This window comes from Rhinolophus ferrumequinum, chromosome 21, assembly GCF_004115265.2.
Source record: "Rhinolophus ferrumequinum isolate MPI-CBG mRhiFer1 chromosome 21, mRhiFer1_v1.p, whole genome shotgun sequence".
Taxonomy (NCBI): Eukaryota; Metazoa; Chordata; class Mammalia; order Chiroptera; family Rhinolophidae; genus Rhinolophus; species Rhinolophus ferrumequinum.
The window spans coordinates 9969967-9984516 of NC_046304.1; the positions used below are offsets into that span (position 1 = coordinate 9969967).

The 14550-nt window shown below is 50.7% G+C and overlaps 1 protein-coding gene across 5 annotated transcripts in view; it reads right to left on the reverse strand.

Moving 5' to 3' along the window:
• Positions 1 to 14550, reverse strand: part of NTN1 (netrin 1) — a 195676-nt gene that overhangs the window by 26934 nt on the left and 154192 nt on the right. The gene's annotated exons all lie outside the window — the stretch shown is intronic.

The following is a 14550-nucleotide window of genomic DNA, read 5'->3' on the forward strand; positions in this document are numbered from 1 at the left end:
AGAGTCAGCCCTGTGAAGCACCCAGGGCGGTATGAGAAACCAAAAGAAGGGGAGCCTGGAGCTGGTGAGGGGGGCTGAGCCAGAGATGAGATTGCGTGGTTTGCAGGGGATCCTTGGGGGGTTGTCAGCCATGGCAGGTGTTTGGATGTTCTTCTGGAAGAATATACTGTGCACTGAAATGTTGAGTGGTGGGACTACGGTTTTTATAGTGTACTTTGTCTTATCTATGTTTTCATTTTACTGCAGTGAGGATACAATGTTGTGTTAAAAATTCTGAGGCAAATCTCTTCTTCGGTGACGATGGGGACCACGTGCCACTAATGGATGGCAGGGGTGAATCCTATAATGAGATGACAGCTATATTCAACAAGGTGACACGTGTATTCCTAACCCATGGGGCTTCTGCTGCTGAGAAGTGCTTACATATGTGTGTGTGTGTGTGTGTGTGTGTGTGTGTGTGTGTGTCTGTGTGTAGCTTCATCCTTTCCCAATTCCACAAATGTTAATACCAAGGGACAAAGGAAAAGTGAGTCGTCCACCAACTGTACGGTAATGTAGTTTGGAGCAAGGACACTGCTCTAGCTATGGTGGTGGGGGAAAGCTCCCTGAGGAGGTACTACAGGCCTGAGACCCAAACAGTGTGAAGGACGCAGGGCCAAGAAGATCTGAGACAAGAGCATTATAAGCAGGAAGAACAGCCTGTGCAAAGGCCCCGAGGCAGGATCAAGCCTGGCACAGTCCAGGGACTAAATGAAGGCTGGGGAGCCTTGCAGAGTGAAAGAGGAGAGGAGCAGAGAAATGAGTCACAGCCTGAAGGGCCGTGTGGGGCTGCATCTAGTTTGCATTCTATTTTAAATGGAATGCAAAGCCACCAGAAGATTCTAGCCAGGCCTGGGTCACTTGGGGCTGCCGGGTGCAGGGTCTTTGGCTGCATGGGCTGAGGGAGGCTTTCACCCTTTCACTGTCAGAGATGGGTCCCTGGGCTGCCCAGGCCCACCTCATACCTGACGTTACCAAAACATGACTTCTACGCTGTACTGTAGTTACAAAGAGCCTTAGAAACCTAAATTGTAATTCTGTTGCATGAGCCTTCTTCTTTCTCAAGGACTGCACATATATATTCTGGTGGAGACATATGGGTATGTGTGCTTTATGCTGGTGAATTAAGCACTGAATCCTCTTCCCACACCCAGCTGTGGGCCTGGGGGCTCAGCCGGTTAGAGCAGTGGGTGCTGCTCCAGCCCCGCCCAGTGATGTCCAGGGAAGCCCTGCCCTTTCTATTAGCTCTTTCTCAAGCACGGCCACTTGCACCCAGGGCTTCTCAGAAGGTCCCCCTTATGGCACCTGCAGGGGAGGAGGGAGGCTCCTGGAGGGCACGTGCGCTGTGCAAGGCACACCCAGGACCCCTTTCTCCATTAGTTTCCCTGGAGAGCCACCCACTGTGACAGCCTCAGTCACCAGGCCTGAGTCTGACAGATCTGCCACAGCCTCCCCAATATCCATACTCCTTTCTTCCCAAATAGCAAACTCCACTATTTTCAACTTCAAATACTCTTCTTCAAAGACACCCTTGCAGTTCACCATGTCCAGGTCCCCACGTCTGGCCCTGAAGGTGTAAGTCGAAGTTTTCTGAGAGGCTCTCCAGAGAAAGCAGTTGTTTCTTGTACAACCCTACGACCTGGGGCCCTTCACCATTCTGAGCCTCCGTTTCCTCATCAGTGAACTGAGGCAGTAGTGATGATAATAACTGTCCTGAACATTCAGAGGATTTAGGAGGAAAGAACTATGGTGCGGCGAGGGGGATACGCATGTCAGAGATGGTCTCCGGAGGAGATGACTTTCAGCTGAGACCTGGACGGTGAGAAGGTGCTGCCAACTGGGTGTGATGGGCTCAAGCCAGCCTCAGCTGAATGCGGTAAACAGAGGTGAATGATGGTGGAGCATAAGGAAAGGTGGCGCCCCACTGGGGGGCATCATGAGGCAAGGCGGGGAGCTCAGATCTCAGATGGAGTGAGCTGGTCCAGGTCCTCAGCAGAAACTATAAAACTGACTCAAACCATGAAGCCGGCTGGCGTGGTGGGGTCTAGGCAATGCAGCTCCCAACAGGAGCACATCCGCCTTCAAGTTCCTTTCTGGGCTAAACTATGGACCCAGAGCTGGGCAGCAGGCCAGAGGGAGAAGGTGCCCAGATGAAGAGGACATCAGGGCCACAGTGAGGACCTTGTCTGTGCCCAGGGTTATGGCCTTGGGACATTTATTCCATTCACATGTCTTCTCCTCCATTCTAGTAAACGGTGGCTGCATCCTAGTATCTGCAGAATATCTGAAAAGAACAGGATCACAGCCCAAGGATACTGGAGAAGCCCGAGAAAGACTCCGCAGCAGGCCATTCACAGGTTCAGCCGCCACACCTTGGCCCTCGATGCCTTTCCCCTTCGCAACCTTCCTTGCAACCCGTTCCTGTGTCATTTCTCTGTGTGGCCTTCCTCTCTGCTCCCAAGCACAGCTGGGCACCTCTGCGTTCTTAGTGCCCCTCTCAGGGTCAGGAACTGTCTGTCTGCCTCCTCTCCCAGTGACTAGGACCTTGGCCTCAGCGTCTGGCACAGTGTGGGTCACTGGAATATGAATTCTGCACCCCGTGTGCCCATGAACATGGCAGTGAAAAATTAAGCAGAATGCAGTTGCTCCTGTAAGATACCAAGACCGTTTGGACCAACAAACCCACGAATACAGGCTCCCTGAACTAGACAGTCAGCTCCCTTTGTAATTATTCTGGTGATACCTGTGAGAAAGCCTAGGTGAAGGGCTTAGGCATCATTTAAACCTGCTAAGTTCTCTGACAACAAAGAGGGCATGATTTGGGCTGAAGAGGGCTGGAGAATCACTAGAAATCAGGAGGCCCTGCCACGTATGTTGGGATGCACAGCTGATATCGGAAAAGTGGCATCCTTGAGTTCTGGATCTCAGGGTGTTTCTGCAGGCCGTAGCTGGCTGGCTCTGGGGTGTGGAGTGTCCGCTGGACAGATCACCTCTACCTGGACGCAGGAAACAATCCACTGCACCGGTGGGAATGGTCTGTCTAGTGATGAACTTCACTAGAATAGTGATAAACTTCAGGGCTGCAGGATGCCAGCAGCAGTTAGCAGATAGGCTTTGGAGGAACTCAAAATGCTGGCTCTGTGACTTTCAAGCTGTGTGTCCTTTGGCACATTATTGTACCTCTCTGAACTTATTCCTCGTTTATTAAATGGGGGTAAGAGTGTGTAATCCTCTGAAGTTCTAGTGAGAGGAAGTCTGACATAAGCTCTAAAAATGTTAGCTATCATTATTTTTACTATAATTTAGGAGTCATGAAAAGAAAATCAATCTCATATTCCTGGCACACTCAAAAAATTTTTTTTCAATTTCTCACTCAAGCATGTACTGACTGACCTTTGGCTGTTCTGAAAAGCAAAGCCATCTTTGGGGATCTGGTTCCTTCCCAGCACTTGTCACACAGTGCAATTATACAAGGTCAGACAATTAAGTTCGCGAACTCATCCTAGAAAAAATGCTGCATACCTCATTGCTGGGTATCACTACGGTCACCTTCGAAGGACTCCCCCCTTAGGAAGCTATGCACTGACGCCAGCGCCCAGTCCACCCTTCAAAACAATTTTGGAACTCTTTTTCTGGGATGGCCATCAGAGCTGTTGTCGTATTACCCTTGATGTCCTGAATGTCATCAAAATGTCTTCCTTTCAATATTTCCTTTATCTTCGGGTAAAGAAAGAAGTCATTGGGGGCCAGATCAGATGAGTTGGGAAGGTGTTCGAATACAGTTATTGGTTTACTGGCTAAAGACTCCCTCACAGACAGTGCCGTGTGAGCTGGTGCATTGTCATGATGCAAGAGCCATGAATTGTTGGTGGAAAGTTCAGGTCAGTTAACTTTTTCACGCAGCCTTTTTAGCACTTCCAAATAGTAAACTTGGTTAGCTGTTTGTCCAGTTGGTACGAATTCATAATGAATAATCCCTCTGATATCAAAAAAGGTTAGCAACATCGTTGCATCAAGTTTGAGAACTTGATTGCCAGACCTTTGTACATTTTCCAATCTGGTTTATTTTTTGCCTCTCTCCCTGAAGACAGGGGCCTCTCTCCAGGGCCCAGGACACATACAAGCTCTCAATACATATTTGTTGAACGAGTAAATAAAAGGGGGCTCAGCTGCCACCACCTGTGTCTGGCAAAGTGACCTGTGGTCCCAACAATTCCCTCACTCCCCTAGTCCAAGGGCAGAAGACATCGGATCCTGCAAGGCAACCTGTACAGAGGGGCAAGTATGTGTAAATGCAGGAAAGCAGAGCCCCTAAACAGGATTCTGAAGAGAGGGCAGAAAAAGACAGTTTTGGAAAAGGCTGCAAACAACAAGCTGACACTTGGGGAGTGTGTTCCTTGCCTGGGGAGTGCAGCAGGAGCTGATACATCTTCCCTCTCCAGGGAGATTTGAAGAGCTTTGGTGTTTTATTTGGACTTTAATAACACAGATTCTAAATCTGTGGTATTATTATGAAAATAGATTTACAGACTTAAAATACTGGGCCTGGGATGCTGAGGGCAGCTCTTACAGGAAGAGCCAAGAAGGCTCTGAGCAGGGATGACCTGGGGGTGGGGGGCGGATGAGCAACCCCCTGCCAGGTCCCCTGCCTTGGAAGCCCATGCTGTTTCGTTCCTGTCTGGTACACTGGGACCCTTGAAGAGAAAGGAACAGGCAGACTTGGCTGGGTTTTAGGGAGGGGAGACCAGCAAACTAAGCTTTTTCTCCCATGGCTGATGCAAGTGGTTGACTGTCCCCAGCCCCCTCCCTGTGGGGCAGGGCAGCCTGCAGCCTGGTTTGGGGGTGGGGTGCCAGGGCTGTGAGAGGTCTGGGCTGCCCTGGCCATGGGAGGCGGGAGAGCAGCCCCTCGTCTCCACTTGGAACAAGAGGGTGCCGTGAGTCCCCAGCATGCTCTTTCTTCTTGCTGAACAAGATGGATTGGAAAACAAATTGGCTCAAATAAAGCATGTAATTAGATTAAAGCCTCTTGCCCAGAGCTTTTGGGGTTGCAAAAAGCCCTCCTGACTGGAGGCAGGAGACCTTGGTGGGCTGAACCAGCTCCCGGACATTCAGAATTTTCTCTTGACCCTTGGCTGCCCCCCCCAGTCCTCCCCAGCGGGTGTGAACTAGGCTGGGGGGATGAATTCCACCATGAAGATGGCCCCAGACCCTGCTCTGCCACCAGCCACAGGTGTTGGGGTCATCCTGTTCCCTGCCTACAGATCCCGCTGCCTCCTTAGGGGGAGACCATGCCCAATCCACGTGGCCCAGCTCGAGCTCAGCCCATCTCTAGTATGAACACCTGGGATGGTGATGAGTCCACACCTGGGCAGCTTTCCACACACAACCCCATCTGGGCGGCACAAGGACCTATAAGGTGGTCCGGAAGTAGTACCAGAACTGCCATTTCCATTACACACATGAGAGAAGGGAAGCCCAGAATGATCAGTGTCCAAGGTCACCGGCCGGTGGGGGCACTTGTGCCCGATACTCCAGGTCAGGGCCATCCAGAGGGGCCTTTGTCCCCAGAGCTGTGGGTAACTTGGTGACCATTAAGCAATGACCCTTAACCTCCCCCGACACTGATGCAGGGGCTCCCCCTCTTAAGGGACCTCCTTCAGCTTCCAGTCCTCAGGAGGAACCCCTGTGTAACTGTTCCCCCACCCTCCATCCTCCTGCCACACCTCTTCCCAAAGAGTCAGCTTCCCCCATGTTGCCCCTGCCCCTCCTCCCACCATCAAGCCCTTAGGAAATGCAGCTATGATCACAGGCTTCCAGAGAAAGGAAGGAGCAGGTATGAAACTCGGGCTTCCGAGTTTGAATGGCGTGATGATAAACTACTTAGTATCTCCACAAGAAAAAAATAAACGAGGGTTTTCAGGAAGACCCTGAGTGGGGGCAAGTATGGAAGCCCAAAAAGCAAATAGGCAGCACATTAGTCACCAGATTTCCCATCCACGCTCATGGAAGACATTACTAATCAACGTCAGCACCCAAGGGAGCCCAGAACTCAATAAGGTGCTCCTAGTTGCTCAGTGGGAAAGCTGACACATTCTCGCCATCCCTGGTTTCTGTCATTTGCCAGCTGAAAGGGTGTTTGAAGGTCAGTCCACCCCTGCACCTCCTCCTGTCATCCCGCTGCCTGAATCTGCCTCACCAGCGATCCCAGGGTTGGACAGGACATCTGACAGCCCCATCATCACCTGCTTAACCAATAAATCAGCCCTCAGGACTTCTAGAGAAAGTGCCCCTCCCTCCCAAGCCTTCCTGGTTTCTCAGACTCGAAGAACAGGGCTTTCAGAACCTCTTTCATGCTGGTCCCTCTTCTCAACCTCTCTGTTCCTCAGGTCGCTGATGTGGAGAACTGAAGAGACTAATCCTGTCTCCTCTTTACTTTGTGGGCATTTATGTTGAGTATGCATAAAATCCTACTTAACTGGAGGCCACTTACCTGCGTATCTCAGTCTCTGGGACACAGGTGAGAACCAAGAAGGAAGAAGTCTGAGCAGCCAAATTGCTATCACAAAGGAACTCTCTTCATGTCTTCATTCATAGCTTAATTACCCGTTACTTACAAACTTTGATAATAAATGTTATCACCATTCCTAAAACAGAGTACTTATGAGCTACATATTTAAATTAGAGATTGACCCACTGGCAGGAAAAAGGAACAGCTAGCAAACAGAGGGCAGAGAAGAGGCAGAAAACTGTGAAACTATGAAAAGCAGACATACAATACCTAAGGGCCATTTTGAACAGAGGCAAAGAGTCCTAAAACAGCTGAAAAAGCTTGGAGATTACGACTGTATTAATACCATCTTTTTTTGAAATGCTGTATCATCCTGAAAGGTAAAATCATGTCCCACGTGCATGGCTTAATAAAGTAGAAAAGTTACTGATACATATGGGAAAGATTTTCATCCACAATGGTTAAAATAAAACAAGGTACGTGGCATTTCAATGAATTATGCCTCAGGTGTCTGAAAACCATATTTATGGGGGCTACTCATTCCGTAATAATGCAAGAACCGTGGCAGAGATTGAAATCCTCCGTGTCAAGACCAGACTCCACTACCTTCTCATGTGGAGAACGAAGGTACTTGCTTTGGGAAGTAAAGAATTCTCTATGTACTCCAGGTAACCACAAACCCAAGTGGCCCCTTGCAGAAGGTGTGAGGAGTCTTCACATTCCAGGCAGTCCTGGCTGTCCTTCCCAAGAGCCCCTGCACGGCAGAGTGGCTAATGGTCACCAAGAGGCCAGTGGATACCCGGGATTTCATCCCTGCCTTGCCCTCCCCACCTGGACACATCTAGGCTTTAACAAGATTGCCAAGTTCATCTTTTATACCAGTCTTCCGTTTCTTAACCATCTCTTTTGTCTCCAGGAACTCCCCAGACACAAGATTTCCAACTGGTGCTCCCCAGTTGTCTCTGCCTTAGAGGACAGCCTCAGAGTTGTGTTTCCCTGCCTCCCACCCACCACCCACAGATCAAAGGAAACTGGAATGAGAGAAGGATGTGTCTCAGGAGCTCAGCATGGCTGTGGGTCCCACACATTCCCCCAAGTGCTGTACCTGACCTGCCGCTGAGAAGTTCCAGGACAATTCTGGTGGACAAAGGACTAACCAGCTTTCACCCACAGAGGAGGCCCTCGTATGCGGGGGAGACACCATTTAGCTCTATTCCCAGCACCCAAAACACCAGCTCCTACCAGAAACTGGGAAACAGCCACCTGGGCACCCTGTAAACCGTGGTAGAAGGCATACAGACATCTGCTTGCTGAAGATGTGCTGCCTAACTGGATGAAGGGTATCTGATTGAGGCAAATGGGGGTGTCCTCAGTTATATGAAGGAAAGACATACAGACCAAATCTACATCAGAGCCAGAGGAATACAGCCCCCTAAGTTTTTTTCACGATGCAAAATTCTGTCACATAAGATGGACTTTGTAGAGGTTTTGCTTGAGGACCCCAAATTATTTCTAGCTATGCCACTGGTTCCCTTTACCTACTATCGGTGCCATCTGGAGGAGTGACGAGCCACCTTCGACTTGAGCTTTTAAATGAGAGCAGAACAGGCACAGCAGGCTCTTAGCCAAGCCTGACACTGGGAGGCCCATAGGAGTCCACCTGTACACTTGGGGCATCTGCTGATACGTGTACACCTGGATCCACTCTACTAAGTAACAGGCTGAATTAGAATCACCTATTTACGCATCTTTCTTGCATAGTAAACCAGGGTTCCTTGAACTCAAGGCTCCATGTTTTAGCATTTCTGTAACCCCAGCACCTAACACAGACCCTCAGTAAATGTGCAATTGATGAATGAATGAAGAGAAAATGAACACATAGACAAGTGCACAAATCCTCGGATCAGAATTCCCACGGAATGCTGGGAGGTGGGGGTGGAGGTTACTCAAAACCACTCCCAAGCCTGGCTGAACAAGAAATCCCCATTTTCAGCCTGTAGCTCAGATGAGGCCAAGGGAAGGATTTATAGAGCACAGGATCCGTATTTCATAAACCCTTCCAAATTGCAGAAAAGGCTGCACCTGCCTCCATCAGTCTGTGACTGCTAATCCGCTGTAACAGTTCTGTGCCCTCCATTCTGTCTCCCACTCGGAGGGCAGCATTATCCTGTGTATTCGCCTTTAATAAGCTGAAGCCATTCGGGCGCTGTATTCACTGGTATCTGCTCCCACAGGGCCAGCCCCACGGGGTCTCCTTGTCGGCTCTCCAAGCGAACAGGGGATTTTGTGTTCAGCAGGGCAAACAAAGCTGTCCCAATGGGGATCCAGTTGGCTCTCGATACGCTTCTCCAGCGAGAGCCAACGGTGGACACAGCCTAGAGTTGCTGTCAACACTAAAGGGTGATTTAGCGGAGCAGGGGAGGGGGAAGCTAAGCTGGGGCTCCCTGGGAAGGTCATGAAAGAGAAGGATGCTTGGAGCCCTGTAGTGTCCTCCCAGCTGGTTCGTTGGCGGGTTAGTCCAGCTGGTGAAGCCAGTGCCAATGAGGTCATGCCTTGGAACCTGGTGTGGCCTTTGGCCTCGGTTGCCTACACCCCAAACCTAGGCAACTGTCCTGCAGGATGCATATCCCTCAGCCAGGACTAGGCCAAACTGCTTCCTACACGGAGCAAAGGCCCTTAAAGTTCACCATCACTTTCTGACGACAATAACTATGACACCATAATGAGAGGCAGCCACAGACGCCTGTGACATCAGCAGAGTGAACAAAAAGGTCTATGGCAAACACCATTACATTTTCCTTCGGGGCTTATAGACTACATTACCCAGTACCACTTGCAGTTAGGTGTGGTCATGTGATAGAGTTCTGGCCAATGGGACATGGGTAGCAGTGATGAGTGACACTTTCAGGCCTAGTACAGAAGAGTGTCCCATGGGCTCCACTATGCTCTCTCTTTACAACCCAGCAATGACTTCAAGGCCCTAGGGATGGCCCAGTAACATGATGGGAGGAGTCTTGGCATCTGACTCACTACTCGGAAGGGAGCTAGCCATCTAGGAATATCTGTGACAGACTGTTGGGCTGCTTGTTACAGCACGTAGCCTGCCCTGACCAATACAGGGGTGGTGAGAAGAGAAGAGAGTTTGAATTAGGAGTGACAGGAGCAAAGATTTGCGTGGTAGAGAAGAGAGATACGAGAGATATCATAAGACTGTCATTACTGAGTGACTGCTTGGATATCAGAGGGAGGACATAGGGCCCCGGAGAACCACCACGAGGTCTTTCTGCAGTGTAGGGCTGTTGGACAGTGGACAAAACAGAAATCCAGATAGTCCCCAAATCCCAATAAAACGTTCCTTCCCCTCAAATAACTTACCAAGTAGAACAGATGTGGCTGGTGCCCTGCCCAGAGCCCCTTTCCTGGGCCAGTACACCCACCTCCAGCTGTGGCAGGTGCTGGCAGCTGATGGCTCACACTTGCACTTTCTCTGAAGGCTTGCCCTTGGCCGATGAAAACTGCTCTGCTTGGAAATACTTGGGAGGTTACATGCACCACTACCCAGGAGGCAGTCCACAGCCAGTGGGCATCTACGTGGGCAGGTGTAACTGCCCAGGCCTCTTGCTTTTAAGCAGGACTTCTGCAATGGGATTCACTCTCCAGAGCTGTCCATGGGATCATGTCGAGACAAGACTTCTCAAACACATATTTCCCTAGCTTCTTCCTCTGCCCTGTCCAGCTTCCGTCACTCCCTTGCTGGTTTCTCCTGAGAACACCCCCTCAACTAATCACCTGCACAAGAATTCCTGTCTCGAGGCCCCTGGTAACCCAAATGAATGGCTAGAATTCCACCTCTTGTCCCATCCACAGCAGCACATTTGCCACAAAGAGGAAGGAAGGGGTGAAGTCGAGAGCCAGGACAATGGCAGACTATCAGGCCAGAAAAGAGCACCACCTTCTCCGCGTTCTCCCCATCTGATGAAGATGAAAACTACTGTGAAGATGGCATGGCCCACATGGAGATTTTGGATGCTGAAGTACAACTTCCCCACCCTGGGGCTGAAGGAGGTGGCCTCGTGGGACGGAAGGAATGCTTGACCGTGATACTAAGGACGTGTCCTAACCTGCTTGGAATCAGGGCAGGGAGGAAGGATGGCGGTGGGTGGAAGCCTAAGCCAGTTTGGCTTAAAGAAAATTTTAAAGCAGCTTCACTAAAGCTGTTGCCCCAAACACTCATGAATTTCTACCCTCTCTTCATCAGGAGAATCTTTTCCCAAGCCCCAGGTCTGATGTGTCTCCACAACTTACCACCTGAAAGGATGCTTGCTCGAGGTGCTACAGTCAGTGGAAAGTTGGGAGACTTGGGTCATCACCTTGATTCTGCCATCAACCCTAAGGCAAGTCACTGTCCTCTCCTGGGCCTCAGTCTCCCTGTCTGTCAGGACGCCCATGCGGAAGCTAGATTGGATGATCCATCTCTAGGTTTCCTACTGGTAATAAGATCCAAAATCCCACTCCCAGGATACCTTTTGGGAGAAATGCTGAGAAATGTTTAACAACTAGCTTTCTGGGAAGCAAAAGCCTTGATCCGCAGCATGTGCCAATTTTCAAGGTGTAAATATTCCTGTCATGGCCAATTTCAAACCACCAGCGTGATGCCCTGAATGCAGAGCTGGGGAGAGATGCCCACAGTCAGCTCTCAGGAGCCAGTGTGAGCAGGTGCATGCCAGCTCCAGCACACCAATAATTTTCAGATACCTCACTGCACAAAATAAATTAATTTCAGACCCTGGTTCATGTCTAATCTCTGCAAACAAAAAGGCTTTCTCCTTTCCTCAATTCTGCAATACAGAGACCACAAAAAAGTGCAAGTGATATTTGCCACACTCTTCCCCAGGGAGAAGCTGGCCTATCCAGGGGAAGGAACAGGAAGGGGACAGTGCCCCACTGCCCCTCTTGAGACGCAGATCCACTGCTCTCAGTGAATGAAAACCCTGGGGGCAGACAGACACAAGCACCATGATCTGTGTGGTCACACCCGGGGCAGAGCAGGGATTTGTCTCATTTGATCATACCCAAAGCTTCAGGAGCAGAAGGACAACACAACAGAGAGCAGAGTCCTGTTCAACAGTAGGTAGGGGGTGAGATTGGGGACAGTCTGAGCACCATCCCAGATGCGATAGGAGACAGCTGGTAGCTGCCCCAGCCGCAAGGCCATATTGGTCCTTCCAATCCTGAAGGTCCATGTCCACAGCAGGCAGGACACCCAGCAAATGGGCCGATGATGCCCCCAGTCCATTCTCCTCTTCTCCTTCCCTCCCCTGGTTCTGGGTACACTTCTTGGTCCAAATCCCCTACAGTTCCCTCAACACAGCCCTGAAAGAGCCCCTACGGCAAGGACTCTGTGGCCACCAGCCCTGCGACCACAATTGGCCTCTCAACCAGTTGGGAACTGGGGAATTCTGACGTGGGAGGGGGCCAAATCGATCCCTTAGCCCAACTCCCTCATTTCCTTAAGACTGAGCCTGCAGCTATCGAGTGGCCTGCAGGACACTTGACTTGGGGTCGGGGGAGAGTTAAGAAATACTCCAAAGTCATGCTCTTGAGTAAATGATTGTGTTTAAGGTTGTTGTCATAACCACTTGCTGTGGACTGAATTGGTCCCACCAACATGCCTGTGTTGAAGCCCTAACCCCAGCATGATGGTATTTGGAGGTGGGGCCTTCAGGAGGTGAGTAGGGTTAGATGAGGTCATGGGGGTGGGGCCATGAGGCTGGAATGAGGGCCCTTATAAGAAGAGACCCAGAGTGCTTTCTCCCCACCAAGGGAGGACACAGAGAAGGCAGCAGCCTTTAAGCCAGCAAGAGGGTCCTCCCAGCCTCTGGCACCCTGATCTTAGACTTCCAGTCTCCAGACCCGAGAGAAAATGAATTTCTGTTGTTTAAGCCACACAGTCTACGGTGTTTTGCTCTGGCAGCCCAAGCAGACTACTGTGTTTTAAGTCTGGCAGAGTATTTAAGAAATCAACCGCTGTGGGTGCTGCCCAACCCCCAGCCCTGGGGTTGAGGGGTGAGGGGAACTTTCTTTACTCCAGTTCAGTGGCTGTTGAGGTTCTCCCCCAGCACAGCCTGACAACAATCCGGATGGAAAAGAGGGCTGACTGTGTGCTGAGGGCCTCAGGCCAGTGTGCCTGGCACAGCCCAGTTACTGCGCATCCCCTCCTAAGTCGGGCGGAGGGGGGGTGGTGGCATGTCTCTGCATCCACCCTGCCTTAGCCTAGCTCTGCAGCCTGCAAACCCTATCCCCACCCTCACACTGCGGCCTCTGCCAACAAGGACCCTGTGACATTTATGTGACACAGGAGCAGGGCCTGGGGATTCCGATCCTCTCTCTCACTGACACCTGTCACTCATTCCATTCCCATCAGCTATCCCCCTTGGGAAGAGCTCCCAAAAAAGGGCTAAATATTCTACCCCAGCATGCTCCTCTGGCCTCCCAGCTCTTCCCCTTTATCTTCCTGGAGGCTGGTGGCAGGCAGCTCCACCTGCAAAGCCCCCTCCCCTTACTCGCCCCACACACAGGGAAACAATGGGGGGCCTGAAACCCACAATGCAAATGGCTTCCTTTGTGCTCCCCAGGGTGACAGAGGCCCCTGGCAGGGGGTGGGAGCATCAGAGCTCTCCCAGCCCTGCCCACCCCCATCCTGACCTCTGCCCTGGGCCCTTTGTGCAGGCCCCAAAAAGGGGAAAGCAAAAGGGGGAGGAGAGAGAAGCCCAGGGAAAGTGACGGAATAGGAAGGTGGTGGAGACCAGTGAAGAGGAGAGACAGAGGGAGTGAAGGACATAGAAAGAGATACAGAGAAAAGGAGAGTCAGAGAAAGAGACAGAGAGTGAGAAAGAAGGAAAGGGAAACTGCTGCATGCAGGCAACCTGGAGCAGGGTTTCCTGGCCTACGGGAACTCAACAGTACGTTGCACCAATGAAATTGCCATTTTTGTGGGTCACAACTGGTCAAATGAAATGGCAAATCCACTCAGTCCAACCTAATACATATGGGGTCAGTCCAATCTTCTGCCAGGGTGGATGAGCAGGTCCTAGTCACAGGTCCCACGTTCCCTTGGCTCCGTCTCTGGTTTCCTTTCCTGGAGCATTCTGGGGAACTGGGCTGATGTCAGGAAATCCGAGTTTAACCCCGTGGTTCTCACCCAGGGGACATTTGATTTTCACAATGGTCCAGAATGCAGAGGCCAGGGATGCTGTGCAACATCCCAAATGCACAGCACAGGCCCCCAACCCAACTTAGAATTCTGCAGCCACACTGTTACCAGTGTTGAAACTGAGAAACTCCGCTTTAGCCTCTTGATGGGCACCTTAAATCACTGCTGAGTCTTCTAGTTTCCACACCCTCTGTTCCCACCATGGAGAAGCATGACATGGATTTACCGTGGTGTCTCACTCTCTTGTGCTGTGGAGGAGTCCCTTCCTAAGGGACAGTCCCCTGAAAGAAGCTCAGAAATTGCACCCCAGACCGCCAAAGCCATAGGATGGGCTGAAGTTCGGGCTGGACTTGGCACGTGGCCCTGCCTCTCCTTCAAGAGCATGAGATGAAGGATGACGACATGTAACACGTGGGTGGCACTTTTCATCTGTTATGCCACTACGTGTGCATTAAATTCTCAAAAGCAACCCATGCCTGGGGACCCAGAAGCACTTCTCAATATTATGCTTTGTAAAGCACATTACTGCATGATGCTTTACGAATTTAACCAGCAAGCAAACCAGCCACAAAGGCATTTGGGGAATAACCAAGAAAGTTTGAAGATGGACTGGTTATCCGATGATATCCAAGAAATGTTGATTTTGTTGGGTGCAATGATGCTATTGAGAAGATGAAAGAGAAAGTTTTGTTTCAGAGACGGCATTCTGAAATGTTTAGGGGCGAAATACCTAAGCTTTTCTTTACAAACATCTTAGCAAAACAACGGTTGAAGCAAATGGGGCAAAAAG